The following is a 16,947-nucleotide window of genomic DNA, read 5'->3' as shown; positions in this document are numbered from 1 at the left end:
GCTCGTCAGGAGGGATCCGTACCAGATATGAGCGACAGAGGAAATAGAGATGATCCAAAAAAGAGCAGCGTGTTTCGTTACAGATTCATTTAGCAAGCATGAAAGCATCACAGAGATGGTCTTCAAGTTCCGAGAGAGAACGTTCCTACAAAAGTCAACAAGTATCTTTCTACCTCCTACGTACACCTCGCGAAAAGACCGTAAAGATAAAATTAGAGAGAGATTGGAGCTCACTCGGCGGCTTACCGTAGCCCCGCTAGAGAGAGAGAGAGAGAGAGAGATAGGGGAGGGGGGGGGGGAGGGGGGAGAATGTCTCTCCTGAGAGTCGCCAGGAACATTTTCTCTAGTATTTCGGCTGATCTAAGATATTTCGTGCTTGCAATGTGTAGCTGGAGTCAGGCCAAAAAAACATCACTCATCGTGTTTTTCATGCAACGTTCAGCGTCGACGGAAAGCGTCAGTGTCCTCCCTGTTACAAAGAAATTTTTAAAGGAGAATTTACATGCCCATTCGATAAACGCGTAACTCATTAGTCAAGTGAGAAATTAGTTTCATCTCTCTGTATTAAGAATGACAGTAACACAACGAATAACCAGCACTCCAGTAGCGACTGAGATGCGCTGTTGCATGGCGATAGCGGTCACCGCGGGCCTGGGCGGTGCCGTTGCTGCAGGTGTAACGGATATTCTCCGCGTTCTACTGTTCCTTTTAATACATACCCACGAAGCAAATCGAAGTTTTCCGTCGACACTGGGCGTCGGATGAAAGACGTGATGAGCAGTATTTCTTTGGACAACTCCAACCACATTTTAAAAAAGCGAAATTGCAGATATCTCCCGAAACGCCAAAGAAAAACCATCTAACGACTCTTAGGATGGACGCCCCGTTGATTGAAAGTTCCTGGCAGATTAAAACTGTGCGCCGGAACGAGACTAGAACTTAGGACTTTTGCCTTAAGCAGGCAAAGGCTCTACTAACTGAGCTACCTTGGCACGTCTCACGACCTCTCCTTACAGCTTCACTTCCGCCAGTACCTCGTCTCCTACCTTCCAAATTTCACAGAAGCTGTCCAGCTCTCCGCGAAAGACGAAGGTCCCGAGCTCAAGTCTCGATCCAGCACACAGCTTTAATCTGCCAGGAAGTCTCAGATCAGCGCACACTCCGCTGCAGGATGAAAATTTGATTCTGGAATCATCCCCCAGGCCTATGGCTAAGCATGTCTCCGCAATATCCTTTCTTCCAGAAGTGCTAATCTTGCAAGGTTCGCAGAAGAGGAAATTTGGCAATTTGTGGTAAGTTCTGTGGAACCATACCTCTACATCTACATCTACATCTACATCCATACTCCGCAAGCCACCTGACGGTGTGTGGCGGAGGGTACCCTGAGTACCTCTATCGGTTCTCCCTTCTATTCCAGTCTCGTATTGTTCGTGGAAAGAAGGATTGTCGGTATGCTTCTGTGTGGGCTCTAATCTCTCTGATTTTATCCTCATGGTCTCTTCGCGAGATATACGTAGGAGGGAGCAATATACTGCTTGACACTTCGGTGAAGGTATGTTCTCGAAACTTTAACAAAAGCCCGTACCGAGCTACTGAGCGTCTCTCCTGCAGTCTTCCACTGGAGTTTATACATCATCTCCGTAACTGTTTCGCGATTACTAAATGATCCTGTAACGAAGCGCGCTGCTCTCCGTTGGATCTTCTCTATATCTCCTATCAACCCTATCTGGTACGGATCCCACACTGCTGAGCAGTATTCAAGCAGTGGGCGAACAAGCGTACTGTAACCTACGTCCTTTGTTTTCGGATTGCATTTCCTTAGGATTCTTCCAATGAATCTCAGTCTGGCATTTGCTTTACCGACGATCAGTTTTATATGATCATTCCATTTTAAATCACTCCTAATGCGTACTCCCAGATAATTTATGGAATTAACTGCTTCCAGTTGCTGACCTGCTATTTTGTAGCTAAATGATAAGGGATCTATCTTTCTATGTATTCGCAGCACATTACACTTGTCTACATTGAGATTCAATTGCCATTCCCTGCACCATGCATCAATTCGCTGCAGATCCTCCTGCATTTCAGTACAATTTTCCATTGTTACAACCTCTCGATACACCACAGCATCATCTTCAAAAAGCCTCAGTGAACTTCCGATGTCATCCACCAGGTCATTTATGTATATTGTGAATAGCAACGGTCCTATGACACTCCCCTGCGGCACACCTGAAATCACTCTTACTTCGGACGACTTCTCTCCATTGAGAATGACATGCTGCGTTCTGTTATCTAGGAACTCCTCAGTCCAATCACACAATTGGTCTGATAGTCCATATGCTCTTTCTTTGTTCATTAAACGACTGTGGGGAACTGTATCGAACGCCTTGCGGAAGTCAAGAAACACGGCATCTACCTGTGAACCCGTGTCTATGGCCCTCTGAGTCTCGTGGACGAATAGCGCGAGCTGAGTTTCACATGACCGTCTTTTACGAAACCCATGCTGATTCCTACAAAGTAGATTTCTAGTCTCCAGAAAAGTCATTATACTCGAACATAATACGTGTTCCAAAATTCTATAACTGATCGTCGTTAGAGATATAGGTCTATAGTTCTGCACATCTGTTCGACGTCCCTTCTTGAAAACGGGGATGACCTGTGACCTTTTCCAATCCTTTGGAACGCTACGCTCTTCTAGAGATCTACGGTACACCGCTGCAAGAAGGGGGACAAGTTCCTTCGCGTACTCTGTGTAAAATCGAACTGGTATCCCATCAGGTCCAGCGGCCTTTCCTCTTTTGAGCGATTTTAATTGTTTCTCTATCCCTCTGTCGTCTACTTCGATATCTACTATTTTGTCATCTGTGCGACAATCTAGAGAAGGAACTACAGTGCAGTCTTCCTCTGTGAAACAACTTTGGAAAAAGACATTTAGTATTCTCTGAGGTCATCGGTCTCTAAACTTACACACTACTTAATCTAACTTAAGCTAACTTACGCTAAGGACAACACACTCACCCATGCCTGATGGAGGACTCGAACCTCCGGCGGGGGAAGCCGCGCCAACCGTGACAAAACGCCCTAGACCGCACGGCTACTCCGAGCGGCCTTCGCAGGAGAGCTTCTATGAAGTTTGGTAGGTGCAAGACGAGGTATTACCGGAAGCGAAGTTGTGAGGAGGGGTCGTTAGTCGTGGTTGGGTAACTCAGCTGGTAGAGCACTTGCCCGGGAAAGGCAAATGTCCCGAGTTCGAGTGTCTGTCTCGCACACAGTTTTAATCTGCCAGCACGTTTCAGATTAGCGCACAGTAGAGTGAAAATTTTATTCTGGACCCTGTTACCTATCTGTCATTTGGATAAAGGTTTGCACAACAGAATTGTCAAAAGAAATATGTCCCTCATACACAAATATGGCTCATGGTCCTGGTTAATCCATAGTCAAAGAGGGGCAGTGGTTATTAACTACCTAAATGGTAGCAAAGGAGTTAAGTAACTGCATATTTATATCAGGAGAATCTACACCCATAAAAGAAAACTAAACACAACAAAAGCATTCGTTCAAAATAACAAATGGCACATGAAGCATTAAACTGTTTCAGTTATGCTTAATACATACCAGGAAACATAGCATAACAGCGGTGTTACCTCCAGAGATCGCGGCTGAATCAACTTAAAACGATGTGGCGCAGACAACTGTTTCAATCGTGGTTCAAGGAGAGGTGGTATTCCGACATGCACAGGAACTAATACGTGCACTTCACAATTTAACGAGAAGCACATGGTAACCCACCGAAGATTCACTGGAATAAGCATCCACTCCCGAATGGCGAAAGAACTGAAATAACTATAATAAGAGTCAGGAACACGACATTAAGTAACGTCTAACGTGATCGTGACTTACCTGAAGTCCGAACGGGGCCAGTCTCGGTTAAATTCAAGCACCTAAGCGGATCCTACCAATCTTCACAGCGTCGTCGACACTGCTTTCTGGCAGAACACTCAGCACCTCAAGATGTCATCTTGTAGCCGGCAAAGCTTGAGGAATTACATAAAAGAATATTGCCTCAATGGACGAGTGTGGAAGCAAACTACCGTAAGATAGTGAGAATTGGTCAACAGTCATCAACGAGCTTGGAAGGAAATGTGGATAGGCTCTAGTACTTTTCTTTTTTCAGGCATCGGTCTTCTCGCTGGTTTGATGCGGCCCACCACGAATTTATCTCCTGTGCCAACCTATTCATCTCAGAGAAGCTCTTCCGCACAACGTCTCCAATTATTTGTTGGATGTATTCTTATCTCTGTCTTCCTCTACAGTTTTAACTCTCTACACCTTTCTCTAGTACCAGGAAGCTTTTCCCTGATGTATTGACACTTATCCTGTCATCCTGTCCTTACTTCTTGTCAGTGTTTTCCTTACGTTCTTTTCTTCGTTTGTTCTGAAGGACTCTCCTCGTTCTTTATCAGTTGACCTAATTTTCATCCTCTGTTGTATCACATCTCAAATGCTTCAGTTCTCTTTTGTTGTGGTCTTGCAACAGCTCATGGTTTACTACCATACAACGCTGTGCATTCTCAGAAATTCCTTCCTCGAATCAAGTTTCAAATGGTTCAAATGGCTCTGAGCACTATGGGACTTAACTTCTGAGGTCATCAGTCCCCTAGAACTTAGAACTACTTAAACCTAACGAACCTAAGGACATCAAACACATCCATGCCCAAGGCAGGATTCGCACCTGCGACCATAGCGGTCACGCGGTTCCAGATTGAAGCGCCTAGAACCGCTCGGCCACCCCGGCCGGCTCGAATCAAGGCTTATATTTGATACTGGCAGATTTTTTTGGCCAGGATCGCTCTCCTTGCAGGCGTGTTTGATTATAATGTCCTTCTTGCTTCGTCTGTCATGGGTTGTTTTGCTTCTGTGGTAGCAGAATTCCTTAACTTCGTCTATTTCGTGACCACAAACTTAGATGTTAAGGTACTTGCTACTCTCGTCTCTGTTAAGTCTCGTTACTTTTTTGTTTCTGCGACTTATTCTCAGTCCATTATCTGTACTCATTAAGCTGTCCAAAGCAATCAACAGATTCTGTAATTCTTCTCCACCTTCACTGAACAGCAATGTCATCAGCGAATCTTGTGATTGATATTATTTCGCCCTGAATCTCAGTTACACTGTTGAACTTTCTTTTATTTTCGTCTTTTTGTCTTTTCCCCTTCTATGCATAGATTCAAGGGTAGGGACGAAAGACTGTCTCACACCTTCCTTAATTCGGGTATCCGAGCACCTCGCTCTTGGCCTTGCAGTCTTACTAGCCCCTTTTGGTTCTTGTGCATATTGAATATTATACGTCTTTCCAATACTCCTATTTTTCTAAGAATTTCGAACATCTTACATCATATTGTCGACAAATCCTATTAGCATACCTTGACTTTTCTTCAGTCCTGTTTTCATTATCACAATGTCAGAACTGCCTCTCTGGTGCCTTTACCTTTCCTAAGGTCTAGCTGATCGCCATTTAACAGACCCTCAATTTTATTTCCCATTCTTCTGTATATCATTCTTGTCAGAAGCTTGAATGCTTGAGATGTTAAGCCCACTGTGCGATAGTTTCGCTTCTGTCTATCCTTGCTATCTCCGAAGTTGTGTGGATGATATTTTTCTGAAAGTCGGATGGTATTTCGCCTGACTCATATATTCTAAAAACCGACTTGTATAGTTATTTGTTTGCCACATCCCCAAGTGATTTTAGACATTCAAATGGAAAGTTAACTATGCAGTCTGTCTTATTTGACGTCAGGTCTGGCATAGCTCTTTTGAATTGTGACTCTTGTACTGGATCTCATGTCTCTTCCATATCAAATGCAATTTCTTCTGCTATGACGTCAGCACGCAGTTCCTTCCCCTCATGCAGGGTGTTTCAAGATGATGGGTTCCTTCCACCAAAACAAGAAAAAAATGTCCAGTATAGATGAGCTCTTGAATGCATAACTTAAGGACTTAAGAGCTTTGCACTCTTGTTCATTCTCTGTACTGCGAACCACGGCTCTTCTATTGTTATATTAGATTATATTAGATTAATTATTCATTCCATGGACCCATAAAAGAGGGAATCCTCCTGGGTGTGGAACATGTCAGATAAACACATTACAAAAATCTAATTGGAAAAACTTGACTTTCATTAATTTTAATGATCCTCAGTCAATAAACAGTGAAATTATATACATGAATTACATTTAAACTTCTAATATTTACAGGTTTAATACTTACATCTGCTTTCATTAAATACATCATTCAGACATTTGCTAGTTTCTTGGCTATTACAACCAAGTATTGTCAAAAATTAAAGTAAATTATTCATTTCAGTGATCCTCAGTTAGGAAGAGTCAGGTTATGTACAAGATTTAAAACTAAACTTCCATTATTTACAGACTTAAGACTTACATCTGCTTTCCATACATGCATCATTCACACAGTGTGTAGTTACTTGGCTGTTACAAACAAGTATTGTCAAAAATTCGTTAAAATGGTCTACTGCACTTGTTGAGAAACTCATGGATGGAATAGAAGGAGTTGGCCACCAAAAATTCTTTTAAATTATGTTTAAATTGTGCCTTGTCTGAAACTAAACTCTTAATGGTTGCTGCTAACTTACTGAAAATATGCGTTGCTGAATACTGGACTCCTTACTGGGCAAGAGTAAGTGATTTTAAATCTTTATGTATATTGTTCTTATTTCAAGAATTGATACTGTGTACTAGAACAAACTTCATTAAGGAATAAATATACTGAGAAGCTGTGGTTAATATGCCCAATTCTTTGAATAGGTTTCGACATGATGTTCTTGGATTTACACTCCTCGTTACTCTTATTATACGCTTCTGTACTCTAATAATTTTTTCTCTGTTTGTGGAGTTACCCCAAAATATGATACCATGTGACATAATGGAGAGAAAATAAGGAAAATATGCCAGTTTTTTTATATTTATACCTCCTATGTCTGACATCATTCGCATTGCAAAGCTGTTTGCTTCCCATACTTTGAGAGGAAGTGGTGTGGATCGAAACAAGAAAAAAATATCCAGTAAACATAGGCTCAAAAATGCGTAGCTTAAGAGTTACGAGCATTTTTCCAACTTCGCTACAGTGAAACACTTCTCTTCTACTGTACATGTAATCATAGTTCTTAAGGTACGCAATTTAGAGTCTATGTTTACGAAATATTTTTTGCTTGTTTTGGTGTAAGGAACTTGTTATGAATCACCCTGTATAGGCTTTCAATGTACTCTTTCCACTTATCCACCTATCCACACTTCTCTCTGGGTTTAGCAGTGGGATTCCCATTGTACTCTTAATTTCCGAAGTTTATTTATTTCTTTTTTTAAATTTCTCTACACTTTTCATGCAGCCATTTCGCCTTTGCCCCTCCGGAATTCCAATTTTTTAAATTGTTAAGTGATTTATATTTCTGTACTTCTGTCTTTCCCTGATGCTGCCTGTCGCACCACAAATATATAAAAAGAGCAATTGATCTTTAAACTCAAACCTAATAAGGCAGCAGTACAAGCACAATCGGTATGGTTGGTAGCTGCAGATGACAGCAGTAAACGTGAACAGAGGGCTGATGATTCAAAAGTGGTCAAACGTATCGGATCAGCAAAAAACAAGTTCATTCGCATCAGTGTAGTCTCTAACAGATTAGAGTAGACATACATTTTGTTGCCCTTTATTCACGCCGCACACATAACAATGTTGCACTCAAGCGTGATCACGCCACAGGAGGGCGGAAAGAGAATGGTTGGTAAAGCATAAGTATCCCTTGATGCTCCAGATCACGTAGAAATTTCGTCGAAGGATTTTGAACGGTCTCTAATGGTTACAACCTGTACACGACAGTAAAGATTGCTATCGCGCTGCACTCCAAAGGGGTGCGTTCACGTCCAGTGAGAATGTAGCTCCACAGTGCCTTTAGAAAAGGGTTGAACGTTAGGGGTTTCAACAGTGTCAAAGGTTGACAACAATATCTTCCTATTGCTCATCACACTGCGAACCATCGTTTCCTATTGCGAAACGTGTAGGAATCAACGCCCCAGGGTAAGGGGTGTGAACCGTGGTACAACTCATTCTTTAGAAAATCAAAATTATAATCTCCCACAGTTATTTAAAGGAAATAGGAAGCCAAAGATCACTGGTGGTGGACAAGTTTGTGATGTTTTACAATTTTAATTTGCCTCAAAACAGCCTTTATTATATACTTCATTTCGGACATTTGCCCTCTAACTGATGCAATATACAAATCTTCACTTTAATTGAATTACATAGACACAAATAGGAATCATATTTTGCGTCCGCAACCAAAATCACACATAGTAGGCACGGTGAAATAATCAGTCATAAACAATCGTTCTTGTTTAACCATATCTCAAAAGACTAGTAATACTATACACTTTCAACCCAAAGTTACACAGCCACATTATACCACAACTTCATAAAAAAAAAAAAAAACTGTACTTCCCACATTAAGGTCGAGAGTGAAACATGCTTATACTAAAAATGCAAAGTGGGCCAACCAAGTTCGAAAACTGGCACACAGGAAAAATAACAAGTTGCACATTCATTAAAGATAAACAAATGATTAACATAAGTGTTAAATAAGAATGGCGAGTAATAACTCAACCAGTTAAAATTACTTACAGAAACGCTAATATTAACAAAGTGGCCTCACTTAACTAACCGACATAATGACTCAGAATGATTTCCCAAATTGCACTTAACTGTAGAGAACAGCATTAAGGCCCACAGCAGTATTTCGAAGCAATAACTCTACGGACGGCATGCACTCCCCACGGCTTGTGCACAGGCTCACTAGGAGGCTGTATATATTTATTTATAGTCCGACCAGCCTCACAATGAGTGGTCCTGACAAGAATCCATAACCGCACCAAGGCCAGGAAACGAGCAGACTTAACAAATCGCCTGCAGCCCAAATAGATTGCAATGAAAACAAGGTCAAATCGCAGTCACACTGGGATATATAATAAGCATGCCCCCAAATTCTTATGGAGCAATACTCTAACATTTACCTGTCTCCCAGTAAATTAGCAGGAAAAACTTCCATTTGCCTTAAGGCACTTTCAACATTAAATAAACATACCAAATCCTGCCGTGACAAATGATTAAACCATTAATTCTACGGCTGCTGGGCGCGTACACAACCGCAACCAGTCCCATAGCGGTCAATATGTCCTAAAACAAGTTAAAATATGAATGAAAACCACTTGAAACACACACTCCACAGATGACGAGAAACGAAATGAGGAACATCAGTCTGCTTAAATATAGCCACTGTGGAACCAAGTTCAGAACCATCTCCGGCAGCTACCCATGCCTCAATAAGTTTCAACAATCTTCTTAGCTAACCAAGTGATACGTAGTTTGGAGCTTGCAAGTTACGAGCTGGGAAGCTGTTCAGCGTGAGACGACGAAGCCACCACAATTTTGCACGTCAAGGCGCCCAATGATCGGCACCGCACATCCGGCGCAACAAAAGACAAGGGCGGCGAGCACGACGAGGCCCATACACCACGGTTAGGGACGCAGGCTTCTTTTCAACACAAGTTGGCTCGTTGAACGCCGACCGGAGACTCTCTCGTCACACGTTCACCCAGAAAAACGCCGGGGGAGCAGTCAAAGATAGGAAGATAGCCAAAAATCGATATCAGTGGCGCAAGTAGAACACCCTACCGCCAGTCGCCACGGGTCAGGGTGGTTTCGTTCATGCCCTTCTGCCAGCCCCTGAGGTCTTTTCGCCGGCCGGAGTGGCCGAGCGGTTCTAGGCGCTACAGTCTGGAACCGCCAGAACGCTACTGTCACAGGTTCGAATCCTGCCTTTGGCATGGATGTGTGTGATGTCCTTAGTTTAGCTAGGTTTAAGTAGTTCTAAGTTCTAGGGGACTGATGAACTCAGAAGTTAAGTACCATAGTACTCAGAGCCATTTTTTTGTGGTCTTTTCGTGTCGATTCTGAGCGGCAGTGGGTCTGAAAAGTTTTCCTCGGTCACCCACAAGAAAACCGCGTGATTTAGACGCTGGGTGTGGCGGTGCTGATCTCCATCACAGAGACTTCAGAAGAAGGGGTGAAATGTCATGAAATTTGGTGCCAATGTGACATTTATTAAGTCACCTTATAGCTCACATGAACTTTCGGGATGAGGCCTTTTCTTTCGCATCTGTCGACACCTTGCTGCTCGAATCGTTGTCGAACCAGAGAGTGACGCTGCAATGTGCAGCGCTTTTCCAGTGGTACAGATGAAGGATCCAGGCACATTTGAGCCAAATTTCGAACTTACGTGTCGCAGTGAGACACAGTTTTGGGGTTTCGAAAATGTGTTCCTTTAATTTAATTGTGCAGTATGTGAGGTAATGGGCGAGTTGTGGTGCCCTAGAAATATTTTAAGTTCAGAATTGGCGACCATTGCTCGTCCGCTCGGCAAGCAGGGAGTGCCAAAGATGGCGAACTTCGTGAAATCTTAATGACAGACATTTCCGAGTTCGTATAGAAATTAATAGTAGCCAGATGAATCATTAAACCTAAAAAAGAAACATGTACATTACCATGATTTGCACGACGATTCTGATGGTGTAGTTAGATTTTCAATATCTTTATTAGTTTAAAGTTTAGTATCTGTTGATAAATTATACAAGTAACACCCAGCAACGAATTTCCAAAATCGAAACGATTCATCCGATTTTGTCGATCGACATGTCTTCAGAAAGCTATTAGTCTAAACCTAAATTGGTATGAATTACAGGCATGTAACTTGAATAGTGCATGAGTTATTGGAGGTCAAAGTGGCCAATTACTGTTGATCGCGTCAGTCCATAATTACTCAACAGTTACACGAAAAAACGGTAGCAGCATGCTTATAAATATATTTAATCATCTATTCGAGATGAGGAAAAGAGAGAGAAGGAAACATAGTAGGTGAATAGGGATTGGGGGAGAGAAATGAAAGAGGAAGCCCTTTGGTAGAATTTTGTACAGAGCATAACTTAATCATAGCTAACACTTGGTTCAAGAATCATAAAAGAAGGTTGTATACATGGAAGAATCCTGGAGATACTAGAAGGTATCAGATAGATTATATAACGGTAAGACAGAGATTTAGGAATCAGGTTTTAAACTGTAAGACATTTCCAGAGGCAGTTGTGGACTCTGACCACAATCTATTGGTTATGAACTGTAGACTAAAATTGAAGAAACTGCAAAAAGGTGGGAATTTAAGGAGATGGGACCTGGATAAACTGAAAAAACCAGAGGTTTTACAGAGTTTCAGGGAGAGCATAAGGGAACAATTGACAGGAATGGGGGAAAGAAATACAGTAGAAGAAGAATGGGTAGCTTTGAGGGATGAAGTAGTGAAGGCAGCAGAGGATCAACTAGGTAAAAAGACGAGGGCTAATAGAAATCCTTGGATAACAGAAGAAATATTGAATTTAATTGATGAAAGGAGAAAATATAAAAACGCAGTAAATGAAGCAGGCAAAAAGGAATACAAACGTCCCAAAAATGAGATCGACAGTTGCCACGTGCTAATCCATACATCAAATGGGCATCTCCCAACTCCGCATTTGTAAGCATTGCACTGACTGCAAAACCACGTTCGTGATGAACACCAACCTGTTGATGCTGCGTACTGATGTGCTTGATGCTAGTACTGTAGAGCAATGATTCGCATGTCAACACAAGCACCGAAGTCAACATTACGTTCCTTCAATTGGGCCAACTGGCGGTGAATTGAGGAAGTACAATACATACTGACGAAACTAAAATGAGCTCTAACATGGAAATTAAGCGTTTCCGGACACATGTCCACATAACATCTTTTCTTGATTTGTGTGTGAGGAATGTTTCCTGAAAGTTTGGCCGTACCTTTTTGTAACACCCTGTATAGAGGGTCTATACAAGGGCGATGTACTTGAGGACAATATTATGGAAATGGAAGAGGATGTAGATGAAGATGAAATGGGAGATACGATACTGCGTGAAGAGTTTGACAGAGCATTGAAAGACCTGAGTTGAAACAAGGCCCCGGGAGTAGACAACATTCCATTGGAACTACTGACGGCCTTGGGAGAGCCAGTCCTGACAAAACTCTACCATCTGGTGAGCAAGATGTATGAGACAGGCGAAATACACTCAGACTTCAAGAAGAATATAGTAATTCCAATCCCAAAGAAAGCAGGTGTTGACAGATGTGATAATTACCGAACTATCAGTTTAATAAGTCACAGCTGCAAAATACTAACGCGAATTCTTTACAGACGAATGGAAGAACTGGTAGAAGCCGACCTCGTTGAAAATCAGTTTGGATTGCGTAGAAATGTTGGAATACGTGAGGATATACTGACCCTACGACTTATCTTAGACATCAATTAAGAAAAGGCAAACCGACTTTTCTAGCATTTGTAGACTTAGAGAAAGCTTTTGACAATGTTGACTGGAATACTCTCTTTCACCGATGTTATTCAATCTGTATATTGAGCAAGCAGTGAAGGAAACAAAAGAAAGATTCGGAGTAGGTGTTAAAATCCATGGAGAAGAAATAAAAACGTTGAGGTTCGCCGATGACATTGTAATTCTGTCAGAGACAGCAAAGGACTTGGAAGAGCAGTTGAACGGAATGGACAGTGTCTTGAAAGGAGGATATAAGATGAACATCAACAAAAGCAAAACGAGGATAATGGAATGTAGTCAAATTAAATCGGGTGATGCTGAGGGGATTAGATTAGGAAATGAGACACTTAAAGTAGTAAATGAGTTTTGCTATTTAGGAAGTAAAATAACTGATGATGGTCGAAGTAGAGAGGATATAAAATGTAGACTGGCAATGGCAAGGAAAGCGTTTCTGAAGAAGAGAAATTTGTTAACATCGAGTATAATGTAAGTGTCAGGAAGTCGTTTCTGAAAGTATTTGTATGGAGTGTAGCCATGTATGGAAGTGAAACATGGACGATATATAGTTTGGACAAGAAGAGAATAGAAGTTTTCGAAATGTGGTGCTACAGAAGAATTCTGAAGATTAGATGGGTAGATCACATAACTAATGAGGAGGTATTGAATAGAATTGGGGAGATGAGGAGTTTGTGGCACAACTTGACAAGAAGAAGGGACCGGTTGGTAGGACATGTTCTGAGGCATCAAGGGATCACAAATTTAGCATTAGAGGGCAGCGTGGATGGTAAAAATCGTAGAGGGAGAGCAAGAGATGAATACACTAAGCAGATTCAGAAGGATGTAGGTTGCAGTAGGTACTGGGAGATGAAGAAGCTTGCACAGGATAGAGTAGCATGGAGAGCTGCATCAAACCAGTCTCAGGACTGAAGACGACAACAACAACATGTCTTTGTTTATATCCGATATATACTATTCATGAAGAAATTGGTCAATTATTTACTGTGTTTTAGAAAGCACAGAAACATTAGGCTACTGGCTTACTTCGGTTCTATTCCTTTGATATATGTTTATTTAATTTGTTTATGCATTTAATAATGAATGTTAGAGCGTGTTTATTGTCCAGCCATAGGAATATTTATTTAATTTCTAGTTATTTAAATGTAAATCCAGTATTTCGAATGTGTTTCATTATGTTTGTGAGTGTGCATTGGCTTGGAGACAGAGCGGGAGCACTCTAGTTAATCACAGCGATCGTTCCAAAAAGGACACGTGGAGGGACTGTATGGAAGTGGGGGAGGAGCATCATTTCGAGAGAGGACAGAGAAGATGCTGGATGGGAAGCAGCGACAGGGGTCGCGGGTAAGACTTGGAGAGTGGAGCAGTTTGTGCGTGCTCGTGCCGACTTGTGCACTTGTGAGAATTCTGTGGCTTCTGCAGTGAAGACGTAGTATGCATTTAGAAGCGAATATGTCGCGAGCTATGTTGTTGTTCATAACTAATTACGTGAAGTACAGGGTGTTTCAAAAATGACCGGTATATTTGAAGCGGCAATAAAAACTAAACGAGCAGCGATAGAAATACACCGTTTGTTGCAATATGCTTGGGACAACAGTACATTTTCAGGCGGACAAACTTTCGAAATTACAGTAGTTACAATTTTCAACAACAGATGGCGCTGCAAGTGATGTGAAAGATATAGAAGACAACGCAGTCTGTGGGTGCGCCATTCTGTACGTCGTCTTTCTGCTGTAAGCGTGTGCTGTTCACAACGTGCAAGTGTGCTGTAGACAACATGGTTTATTCCTTAGAACAGAGGATATTCCTGGTGTTGGAATTCCACCGCCTAGAACACGGTGTTGTTGCAACAAGACGAAGTTTTCAACGGAGGTTTAATGTAACCAAAGGACCGAAAAGCGATACAATAAAGGATCTGTTTGAAAAATTTCAACGTACTGGGAACGTGACGGATGAACGTGCTGGAAAGGTAGGGCGACCGCGTACGGCAACCACAGAGGGCAACGCGCAGCTAGTGCAGCAGGTGATCCAACAGCGGCCTCAGGTTTCCGTGCGCCGTGTTGCAGCTGCGGTCCAAATGACGCCAACGTCCATGTATCGTCTCATGCGCCAGAGTTTACACCTCTATCCATACAAAATTCAAACGCGGCAACCCCTCAGCGCCGCTACCATTGCTGCACGAGAGACATTCGCTAACGATATAGTGCACAGGATTGATGACGGCGATATGCATGTGGGCAGCATTTGGTTTACTGACGAAGCTTATTTTTTACCTGGACGGCTTCGTCAATAAACAGAACTGGCGCATATGGCGAACCGAAAAGCCCCATGATGCAGTCCCATCGTCCCTGCATCCTCAAAAAGTACTGGTCTGGGCCGCCATTTCTTCCAAAGGAATCATTGGCCCATTTTTCAGATCCGAAACGATTACTGCATCACGCTATCTGGACATTCTTCGTGAATTTGTGGCGGTACAAACTGCCTTAGACGACACTGCGAACACCTCGTGGTTTATGCAAGATGGTGCCCGGCCACATCGCACGGCCGACGTCTTTAATTTCCTGAATGAATATTTCGATGATCGTGTGATTGCTTTGGGCTATCCGAAACATACAGGAGGCGGCGTGGATTGGCCTCCCTATTCGCTAGACGTGAACCCCTGTGACTTCTTTCTGTGGGGACACTTGAAAGACCAGGTGTACCGCCAGAATCCAGAAACAATTGAACAGCTGAAGCAGTACATCTCATCTGCATGTGAAGCCATTCCGCCAGACACTTTGTCAAAGGTTTCGGGTAATTTCATTCAGAGACTACGCCATATTATTGCTACGCATGGTGGATATGTGGAAAATATCGTACTATAGAGTTTCCCAGACCGCAGCGCCATCTGTTGTTGAAAATTGTAACCACTGTAATTTCGAAAGTTTGTCTGCCTGAAAATTTACTGTTGTCCCAAGCATATTGCAACAAACGGTGTATTTCTATCGCTGCTCGTTTAGTTTTTATTGCCGTTTCAAATATACCGGTCATTTTTGAAACACCCTGTAGGAATCTATTGTTTCTCTGTTATTCAACTTATATTCTATTTAATTGCTGGACCATCGACACCAATAAGTGTTTGCAGTAGTAAACGTCATTCTTAAAGGTACTTCCGCTATCGTACTCATCATTTAAAGTCGTTAAAATAGTACCTGCAGACTTTTTTTTTTAAAATTGCAGTCTTTCATTTATAAATTGCCGAGTGATAGGAACCTTCGATCATTCGAGTCATGAGTATATTCATATTGTATACTGTAGACTCAGCAGCATAAGGCTTGTAAAGCGGCAACTACGTATCCCAGCCTCTAGACAACGAAACCAGCCAAAACTTTTAATATTTCATCTTTGAGTCTGAGGGTATGTAGTTGAGGGCCATCACATTTCATATTTTCTCTGAAAGCCCGCAAGAATATATAAACGATATAGACTGTTTCATGAATAAATGGGAGCCTGTTTCGGTAGAGAACTATGTAGGGCATCGCCTAAAGAGAAACTTAAGAAAGTGTTTGTTCTACTTTTTTTTAACAAATTTCTCAGTTTTTGTGCGAGTTATCTCGTGGGCAAATGCACCACGAAACTACTGAGAGTTGGCAATACTCTCTTAGGATTTAAAGGTTGGCTACAGCACGCATACACAAGGTCTGGAATCTAAGATATTGTTGTCGCGCTTCGCAGCGCACGGATTATCTAGTGGCAGTTTTGAAGTCCGCCTGCTGTGGTGCGCACATATGTTGGGCGTCGGGTCGTCGCCGAGCTGCCGTACTGCCGTGTCCGCCAGCAGCGACACAGGATTTGGTCTTGAGTTGATATTTTTTATAATTTGCAGCGCGCTTATTAATTTAAAGAAAAGGGTTTGTGTATGTGCATAGCAGCAGACGGTAATTTTGATAATGATAGGAGTTGAATCCTTAAGGGAAACCATTGTTAGGCGAATAGATTAAGTATTGATTTTTGTCATTGATTTCTTTTGTAATTGTCAGGGAATTGTTTCGCTATGTATTTAAATGAGAAGTATTTCAGTCTGTCTCAAGAGTTTGATTAATTTGTAACATTGCTTTAATTCCAGTGGAGGCAGATTTACATACTAAGCGATTTTTCAAAGAGCTTCTAGCGTTTTGTTAATTGAATGAGAAAGAATCACTTTCAGAATATAGTTTTTTTTAAAAAAAAAAGGGCATTACTTGTTTGGGTTATCATTTATCGAGTTTAGATTTGACCAAACCCTTTCTCTTGAATTATATGTACTTGTAGTAAGCAGCAGCAGCCGCAGCAACAGCAGCTGCCGCCATACAGAACATGCATTGCACTCAGCATGAATAATAGGTTTTTTTTAATGTTTTTGTTAAATGATGGAATGCAGCAGATCAAGCAGTGGCAGCAGAAAGACCAAGTAAGTTATCTGTTGCGCACAGGACCAATTTAAAAAAAAAGTTTAGGCGATCT

The 16,947-nt window shown here is 41.9% G+C and overlaps 1 protein-coding gene across 1 annotated transcript in view; it reads left to right on the top strand.

Moving 5' to 3' along the window:
• Nucleotides 1-16,947, top strand: part of LOC126239520 (phospholipase B1, membrane-associated-like) — a 145,627-nt gene that overhangs the window by 20,520 nt on the left and 108,160 nt on the right. The window lies entirely within an intron of this gene.

The sequence above is a fragment of the Schistocerca nitens genome, chromosome 1, assembly GCF_023898315.1.
Source record: "Schistocerca nitens isolate TAMUIC-IGC-003100 chromosome 1, iqSchNite1.1, whole genome shotgun sequence".
Classification (NCBI taxonomy): domain Eukaryota; kingdom Metazoa; phylum Arthropoda; class Insecta; order Orthoptera; family Acrididae; genus Schistocerca; species Schistocerca nitens.
Note: the sequence above shows the minus strand (reverse complement) of the source record. Positions and strands in the feature narration are given on the sequence as shown.